Raw genomic sequence first — 7,004 nt, 5'->3', positions numbered from 1 at the left:
GGCGAGGTGTGGGCTGGGTGTCCCCAGCTCCCGTGGACAATGCAGGGCGCACCTCGCTCCTGTCTTCAGTTTCGACAACTCTCCCAAGGGCTCTCCCTAGAGCGTCCTCGCTAGAGACTGGCCCAAAACTCCGTTCAGCGCCAAGTAGCTGCTAATGGTGACCTGCGCTCCTCAGCACCCTCCCCCCACCTCCTTCTTCATGGCAGGACTTTCTCAGCATTGTCTTCTTATCTAGCACTTCAACCACAGTTACTGCAGAGCATCCCTCACCTGCACCGTTACCCCAGATCTGGCTTCTCCCTTTCTAAGACACGGGTGTTTCCTCCTTGACCCTGTTGACTTGGAAGTCTTTTTGCTGTTTCTGTTCCCTCCACCACTGCTGGGTTTGGCTGTGGTTTCCTCCAGGCCTTGTTCCTGGATTAGGTCCTCTCATGGAACATGGACTGCCAAGGCCAGGGCCCTGGCTTTGGTGGGTCACAGAGCTCTGGCCAAGCCTTGCTGTTTCTCTGGCCATTTGGGAGAATGGCAGGCCCTGCTCTTCATGGGGCAGAAGGGACAGAATGAACTTCCACAGCCTGTGGAGCCCTACTGGCAAATCCTGACTGCCAACTGGTCACGCTGGCCCCTTGCCCTTTAAGGAGTGCCCAGCAGGAGCTGCAGGCACCTGCCCTACTGTAAACCGCACCCCTGCTCCAGCCCCAAGAACATTCCTGTACCCAAGCCAAAGGCCTCGGCTGCCTCTCTGCTTCCTGCACTGGCACCCGCATGGGTGGTCATTCCGCCTTTCCTGCTGTTTCAGCTCAGGCCTTTGCAGGAGGCCCTCACCATAGCTGTCTCCAACTATGGTGCCCACCTGCCAGGAAAGCTTCTTGCCAGTCATCGTAGCTACTGCACTTGTCTCAGCCAGGGAGCACCGGCGGGCGGTCAGGAGTGTGTGGATGCCCAGGACAAGCCCTTTTCAGAAACTTTTGCTCAAGAGCAAAGGCATCTTGGCACCTAGGGCCACGGCAAAGCCCCACAGAGGCTTGGGAGATGGAGGGGGAAGGCCAGGCCAGGTCTTGGTGGGGAGGCCAGCAGGGGCTTCAGAGCAGGGCCAAGAAATGAGAAGTCAAGTCCCTTCTTTCTCCCTCTGTGGAGGGCAGACTGGTTTCTTTGGCTGTGCCAGAGTCCCTTCCCCTCAGGAAAGTCCATGCACATGGCACTCGGGCCCCAGGCATGACTGCGAGAATCCCAGCCATGTCATCAGAGCCCTCCTCTCAGTGTACAGCTGTAGCTTAAGCAGTGCACTGGGGTAAAGGACAGGCTGCAGTCCAGCCAGTCTGACCCCAGTTGGGGAGGTCCAAAGGGGCTGCGAGGCTGTCACCGCAGGCAGCACTCTGGAACCTCGGCCTGGGCCCGGAGTGGTGCGCACTGTTCTGCCCCAGCAGGACCTCACGTGGGTGCCTCCCGCTCCAGGGAGACATAAGAGGCTCCTGGCTCCAGGAGAACCAAGGCGGTTTGGCCTGAAGCTTCTCAAAGGCTCAGCCTGACCAAGCCCTGGTCCCAGACCTCCCATAAGACTGACAACAGCACAGCTTTGCTCAGACAGGATCAGACGTTTATAAAACAAGTGAATATGCACAAACTGTGGGAGAAACACACCTTCCCAGCAATCGAAAATCTCTATAAAGTGCATTTTGCCTGCAACTGTCTCTTCCCTGAGCTGGTCCTTGGATCAGGGTCTGGGGCATTGCTCGATGGCAGCCCCAGAGACACCTGGGCCAGGAGGGAGGCATGAGCCATCATGGAGCTCCAGGCCACCACACCTCTCCCCAGAGCTCCAGGAGTGGACCGCTCCATTGCACAGGAAGCTTGTCCTGGGAATGGGCCAGTGTGCTGGGAATGGCAGAGAGGGGAAGAGAGCCATCCAATAGGCAGGAGAAGGGAATCATCCTGGTAGCTGAAGGTGCTGCTAAATAAATACTGAGTCTGGCCCTCAGCCTTTGACCTTCCAGGCTCGCCCCACTCTCCTTCCTCCCGGCTGGGGCTGAGGGAAGGAAAGCCCCCACCCAGTGCTCTGAAAACACCATCACCTATGCCGTTTCCCCACATGATTACAGGACATCTCTGGTGAGGGTGACACACAGAAGAGCGGGACTCTAGAGGCCATCTCAGGAAGAAGCCTGTCAATGTGCTGGACACTGAGGAGACAGGAGCCTGCCCCAGGGTTCTGGTTTGAGGATGAGACAGTGAAGGCGGACCATGGGAGTCAACAGCTCTGAGGCTGGAAAGGTCACAGGGGAGGTAGAGAGGAAGAGGCCCAGAGGCCAGCTTAATGTGACACGTGAAAACCAAACCCAACAGGAGCTAGTTAGCCTTTCAGCTCTGTGCATGCGTGGGCACACACGTGCACACACGCACACACACGCACGTACACACACACACACACACACACACACACACACAGGTGCACGCTCTGTGGCTCAAGTGTAGGCCACGGGGTGGAAGGAAGACTTGCTCTAGCTGGCCACATAGGCCTTCTCATGGCTTTCCTCAGCACAGGCCTGTGACAGTGCGGGGAGCAGAGGCCCAGGCCATCCCTGGAATGCAGGCCTGGCTGCTCTGGTGCAGACCCCTGCCTATTGCCTCTGGAAGGGATGGTGTGCTGGGTGTGAGTGCCTCTGGCAGTCCCCCACCCAGTCCCTCTGTCAGCTGTCTCCTGGGACAGCTGACACGGCAGCTTGGATATGGACCAGCCCGTGGCAGGCCCTGGAAGCCTACAGAACAATGATGAGCCGGCCTCCCTGGCTGGCCGTCAGCTGTCCTCACTGAGCACCGTGAAGTCCTGCAGTGTGGCCACCTGGCCTAGTCTCCTGGTGGAGGGACTAGCTCTCGGAGGCCAGCCCCTGCACAGCTCCTGGGTAGGCTCTGCACTGGCTTTCAGCTTCTGGGGGTGGAACAGTGACAGCTGGGATTCTGTTCCTCACTTTGGGGTCCAAGCCTGAAAGGGCAGATGTGTTTCCTTGGCTACTACACCAGTCAGGGATCTGGGCATACTTCCATCTGAGAGCAGAGACCTTCCAGATCTGTCTAGAGCCTTGTCCTCAGTCCCAGATGAGGATCGGTGGCAGGGGATTTTAAAATAGGAGAGAAGACAGGCCAGGTGGCTACGTCTGGGCAGCACCCACCCGTTCCAGCCTGCCCCGTCTCCTGCGTCCAAGTGGGAACTCAGCAGGACTCCGGCCGCCACTAGAATCCTGTGCTTTGGACAAGAGCCGCGAAATGTGGGCCTTCTGCTCTTCCCCAGCAGGGTCCTTCTACTACGTCCTACTCAGACAAGGTGGAAGGTCAGGGCCATGACCTCTAGCCTTAGGTTTGGAGGCCAGGTGGCTGCTCCAGGCACTCCTCCAGCCCAGGCAGCACTCAGGATCATGAGTGTAAATATGTATGCGCACACACACACACACACACACACACACACACACACACACACACACGCTCTGTCTCCGTCGGTGATCAGCTTCTTCAGCTTCTTGGTGGGTTGCACTCTGGCCATGGTAGCTGCTTGGGCACCCAGGCTTTGCTCATGGAGCAGTGGCTCTGCAACTGGAAGAGAAAAACAAGAGCTAAAGGAACATTCGGGAGGCTGCTTGGTTGCCAGAGACTCGAGCTCCTCTGGCTGCTTCCCTGGGGACCCTGACACTGGGAACTGGGATGAATTGGCAGAGTGAGCTACGTGGGCTCCTGGGGACAGGGCTGACTGAACACTGCCCCTTCAAAGTGCCAGCTAGAGGACCAGAGATTTAGCTCAGTGGTTCTGCCGCCTGCCTCGCAAGCGCAAGGTCCCGAGTTCAATCCCCAGTACTGGTAGCAAAATCAAAACCAAAACAAAAAAACTTAAATTAATTTTTAACTGACACACAGACAACACATATTTATGGGCCCCATGTGATGCCGGGATATGTATACACTGTATATTGCTCCAAGCAGGTCAAACATACATATTTCCTTAAACATTCATTCATTCATTTATGGTGGTGCTGAGGATTGAAGCCAGGGCCTAGAGCCTGTGCAGTAAGTGCTCTACACTGAGCTACACCCCAGCCCATTTATTATTTCCCCCTTTCCTCTAGCTTTCTGAAACAGAGAGTATGTGACTGTTATCTACAGGTGCCTTGCTGTGCAATGCCACACTGGAGCTGTATCCCTCTCCATCCAGCACCTGCTGGTCAACCTCTCCCCATTCACTCCTCCCCTACCTTCCCCAGCCTCTGCTAACCACCATTGTACTCTCAAATTCATGACATCAAGTTGTTGTTTTGTTTTTTTTGGTACCAGGGATCGAACTCGGGTCCTTGCACTTGCGAGGCAGGCAGCAAAACCACTGAGCTAAATCCCCCGCCCCATGACATCAAGTTTTAAAAAAATATTCCAGCCAGACATGGTGGTGCACGCTTGTGATCTCAGCACTCAGGAGGCTGAGGCAGGAGGACTGCTGCAAATCTGGGGCCAGCCTGGGTTACATAGTGAATTCAAGCCCAGCCTGAACTATATACAGTGAGAACTCATCTTAAAACAAAACAATCCATGTATGAGTGAGATCATTTGGTACTTGTCTTTCTGGGCCTGGCTTATTTCATTTAATGTAAGATCCCCAGTTCTATCCTCATTGTTGCAAGTGACAGGATTTCATTCTTTTTTGGCTGAGTAGTATTCCATCGTGCATAGGGACCATGTGCACATTTTCTGATGCACATGGGAAGAGGCTCCATCCTCCATTAGGACCCCAAAGGTGGGGCACCTACAAAAAGCACAGGAGCCAATGTTTCCACTTAGAAGAGGAGGGAGTGAGGTGTAATGATAACAGAGACCTATGCCGGCTCAGACATGATTTAGTTTTGGGTAGGCTCAAAAGGCTGGCCGCAGACAACCTTGGTCACCCAAGCCCTTCTGCAGTGGGCTCAAAGCCACCACCTAGAATGCCAAGGCTCAGGAGAACCAGCCTGTCAACAAAGCAAGTCCAACTAGGTACTCTGGTTGCGCAGCCTCGCTCCTGCTCTCCAGCCCAGGCACCTGTCTGCAGAATGGGGGGGCTGGGGAGGAAGATGATGACGTGGCACTACAGGAAAGGGAACAACAGCTAAGGGAGAGGTTCCAAGGGGAAAATCAACTGGGAGAGCTGGCCCTGCAAAATCACTCTTGGTTGTCCCCCTCCTCGCTCACTCTGTCATTAGTGCCAAGGATACAGAGGGAGCTAGAACAGAGAGGCTGTTAATGACTGTCCCCCTCTGGCCTCCGAGACACCCAGCCCTTCCCACTCATTAGATGCTACCAAGAAACCCAAATCTGCCAGCCCCTCTTGCCCATGACTCCAGCCCCAAGGGACGTGTGCGGTATGAGGGTATGTGAGGACAGGGCACCTCCGCAGGGCACCTTCCCCTGTCCAGCAGGTGCCTCACCTTCCTGGACCGCAGCCTCAGGTAAGAAAAGGTGGGTCCCCAGCTGGGCGGCAGCCACCTATTAAGTGCCGGGGAAAGTAAGGCACTGGTGTGAATGCCAGGCTGCCTCTGAGCACATTTTATAGACTGTCCCACAAGGAGAGAGCACACAACTGAATAAAGGTCAGGCGGCAGTCAGGAGAGCCCAGGAGCCACTTTCACCCCACAAAGCCCCAGGGTGAAGCCAGCCCGGGCCAGGGAGGGGAACGTTTTGTACGAAGCCGGGCTGCTCAGGAGTTCACTGTGTACCTGCGGGGGGTGGAGGGAACACTCGCGCTGCTCCCCGAGGGAAGATAATTGCACCAGCAAGAGCAATCTGTGCACAATGCCAGGCTAATGGCATCTTGAGCAGTCAGCAGCTAGGGGATTATGGGAAGCAGCCGAACTGAGAGCTGCGTATTTGGAAGCTGGCTTGTTTTGCAGTTTAGTGAATACTGCAAAATAAAACTAGAGCCAGGACACTCACATGGTGCGGATCTGCGGTGAGCATGAACTCACTGACACCAGACATGCTTTTCTACAGTACCAGTTGAAATTGTAAACGACAGCCCACCCTGTGCACTGGCACGAGCTGGAGGCATGGGAACTACCAGAACAGCGAAGTTCTTGGACTTGGAGCTAAGGTCCTAAGCCTTCGGGTTGGAAAGAACAATCACGCATCCCTCATACCTAAAAGCATGTCAGAAAGGCTACCTGTCCAGCCCAAGCCACAGGGCGAAGCATGACAGGGTGTGTGTGCGCGTGGAGGGACAGTCTCCCCTTCTCCATATAACCCTGCGTCAACCTGGGCCTGACAGCCTCTGCTCGGCTCCGACAGCAGCAATAATCAAAGGCACCCTGAGAAGCACATGCCTCCACGTGGTGCACTTGTGCAGACTCCACACACAGCGTTTCCTTTTCTCGCTCTAACATGTAGACTGAACCCAGCGAGCAGGGCAGGTGACAGTGGCTCTCAGTGACAGGTCTGTTTCTGCCCCACCCTCTGACCTCTTGGCCCTGCTCCCACCCTCAGCAGCCACACCTGGTCCAACTACACAGTGAGCCACCCCTTCAGGGCATGGGAAACAGAGCAGCAGTCCCTAAGGGCACAGCAGGTGGACACAGTCTCCTGGGCTACAAGGCAAGGACCAGCGTGCCCTCTGCACCGACCTTGTCACTTGGCATCACCGTTTTGCCTCTCGACTGGCACCCTCGTCACCCATCCTTCTGCAAGGCCCAGCAAATGCTTGGCCTCCCTGATGCCAGTCTGATCATCCCTGTCTCATATGGCTTCTCTGCGCCCAGCGACTTCCCCATGGGCCCTCTGCCTGACCTCAACCCTCCAGGATCAGACAGGACTAAGACCTTACGTCCTCTAATAATCCTAACCATTCCTATCATAACAAGAACTTCGGTCTACTGAGGACTTACCTGGCTACACATCTGGCGTGTTACGAAGATGTGTTAGTGTCTGTCAGTACCCACACCTCCCGCCAAGGGACCTAGATCTGCTCCCCGGCTCAGACAGTGGATTAGGGCCTCAAAGTT

The 7,004-nt window shown here is 55.5% G+C and overlaps 1 protein-coding gene across 2 annotated transcripts in view; it reads right to left on the bottom strand.

Annotated features, from left to right (window-relative positions):
* Positions 1-1,575: 1,575 nt before the first annotated feature.
* The window catches only part of Cry2 (cryptochrome circadian regulator 2), a 29,956-nt gene continuing 24,527 nt past the window's right edge, over positions 1,576-7,004 (bottom strand). For both annotated transcript variants that reach the window (XM_004851964.4, XM_021264296.2), the window contains one exon: positions 1,576-3,585. The gene's annotated coding sequence lies outside the window, so the exon portion shown is untranslated. The remainder of the gene's footprint in view (positions 3,586-7,004) is intronic.

Source organism: Heterocephalus glaber, unplaced genomic scaffold (genome assembly GCF_053883595.1).
Source record: "Heterocephalus glaber isolate CG9 unplaced genomic scaffold, H.glaber_assembly_v1.0 deba00000594, whole genome shotgun sequence".
NCBI lineage: Eukaryota > Metazoa > Chordata > Mammalia > Rodentia > Bathyergidae > Heterocephalus > Heterocephalus glaber.
The sequence above is the reverse complement of the archived record's forward strand: the minus strand, read 5'-3'. Positions and strand labels throughout refer to the sequence as shown.